The sequence below is a fragment of the Penaeus vannamei genome, chromosome 25, assembly GCF_042767895.1.
Source record: "Penaeus vannamei isolate JL-2024 chromosome 25, ASM4276789v1, whole genome shotgun sequence".
NCBI classification, from domain to species: Eukaryota; Metazoa; Arthropoda; class Malacostraca; order Decapoda; family Penaeidae; genus Penaeus; species Penaeus vannamei.
In genome coordinates, this window is record NC_091573.1 from 15,489,552 (window position 1) to 15,492,051 (window position 2,500).

Below are 2,500 nucleotides of genomic sequence, written 5' to 3' on the forward strand. Positions count from 1 at the left end.
GGCGGATGGGCGGACAGGGCGGACGGGCGGCGGGCGAGACGGGCGGATGGGCGGATGGGCGGACGGGCGGATGGGCGATGGGTGACGGGCGGATGGGCGGATGGGCGGATGGGCATAGCGATCGGGCGGACGGGCGGATGGGCGGAAGGGCGGGACGGGCGATTTATGGGTTTGACAGGCGGATGGTGGACAGGCGGATGGATGGATGGGCGGATGGCGGACAGGCGTATGGGCGGATGGGCGGAAGGGCGGATGGGGCGGACAGGCGGATGATGGGCGGACGGGCGGATGGGCGGATGGGCGGACAGGTGGATGGAGCCCCGGACGGGCGGACGGGCGGACGGGCGGATGGGCGGACGGGCGGACGGGCGGATGGGCGGATGGGCGGACGGGCGGATGGGCGGACGGGCGGACGGGCGGATGGGCGGACGGGCGGATGGGCGGACGGGCGGATGGGCGGACGGGCGGACGGGCAGATGGGCGGACGGGCGGACGGGCGGATGGGCGGACGGGCGGACGGGCATGGGCGGACGGGCGGATGGGCGGGTGGGCGGACGGGCGGATGGGCGGACGGGCGGACGGGCGGATGGGCGGACGGGTGGATGGGCGGATGGGCGGACGGGCGGACGGGCGGATGGGCGGATGGGCGGACGGGCGGACGGGCGGATGGGCGGATGGGCGGACGGGTGGATGGGCGGATGGGCGGACGGGTGGATGGGCGGATGGGCGGACGGGCGGATGGGCGGACGGGCGGACGGGCGGACGGGCGGATGGGCGGACGGGCGGACGGGCGGATGGGCGGACGGGTGGATGGGCGGATGGGCGGACGGGCGGACGGGCGGATGGGCGGACGGGCGGATGGGCGGACGGGCGGAGGGGCGGATGGGCGGATGGGCGGATGGGCGGACGGGCGGACGGGCGGATGGGCGGACGGGCGGATGGGCGGACGGGCGGATGGGCGGACGGGCGGACGGGCGGATGGGCGGACGGGCGGACGGGCGGATGGGCGGACGGGCGGACGGGCGTATGGGCGGACGGGCGGATGGGCGGATGGGCGGACGGGCGGATGGGCGGACGGGCGGATGGAGATGGGCGGACGGGTGGATGGGCGGATGGGCGGAAGGGCGGATGGGCGGATGGGCGGACGGGCGGATGGGCGGACGGGCGGATGGGCGGATGGGCGGATGGGCGGACGGGTGGATGGGCGGATGGGCGGACGGGCGGACGGGCGGATGGGCGGACGGGCGGACGGGCGGATGGGCGGACGGGCGGATGGGCGGATGGGCGGACGGGCGGATGGGCGGATGGGCGGACGGGCGGATGGGCGGACGGGCGGACGGGCGGACGGGCGGATGGGCGGACGGGTGGACGGGCGGATGGGCGGATGGGCGGACGGGTGGATGGGCGGATGGGCGGACGGGCGGACGGGCGGATGGGCGGACGGGCGGACGGGCGGACGGGCGGATGGGCGGACGGGCGGATGGGCGGATGGGCGTGTTCGAGACTAGGCGGAGAGGTGTCAAATGGAAGGATTTTTGGTACGTTATAGGTTTAGCGAACGAATGAGTAGCAAAAAAAGATAGATGAAAATAATGATCATGTATTGAAATGGAATATGATAACAAGATATATATAGTATAATGATGGATATAATAATAGTAAAATAAAATAAAAAAGGTATCATATATAGTATAATGATGGATATAATGATAGTAAAAAAAAAAAAAAAATGTATATATATATATATATATATATATATATATATATATATATATATATATATATATATATATATATATATATATATATATATATATATATATTATATATATATATATATATATATATATGTATATATATATGTATATATATATACATATATATACAAAATATATATATATATATATATATATATATATATATATATATATATGTATATATATATATAATATAGTATATTGATGGATATAATGATAGGAAAAAAAATGTCATATGTAGTATAATGATAAATATAATAATAGGAAAATAAAATTTAAAAATCTATAAAATCCCTCTACATCAGCTTCAACGACAGCAAATCATAAAACAATTAAATATCAATAAAAAAAGAAAAAAAATCGCAATCCACTTAGTATGTTGCAAGCCCCTCCCCCTCCCCTCCCCCTCTCCCCTACCGATCCCTTCACAACTCTACAACACCATTTAATTATCCGGGAGCGAAAGATAGCCCCTAAAACAATTAGATATTGCACAAGCCGCCCATTTCTCATCTCTTGTCCATGTGGGTAGCTCAGGTCATCTGTTGTCGTAAAAAAAATCCGGTTTGTATCGATACCACGCCCTTGGTGAGGAGCATCGATCGCTATTGTCATCATTATTATGAAAAGTCATCTTCCTCCCTTCTTATTATTATCATTCTTCCTTTTCTTTTTTCTTCTTCTTCTTCGTCTTCTTCCTTCTCCTTCTTTTCCTCTTCCTCCTCCTTCTTCTTCTTCTCCTT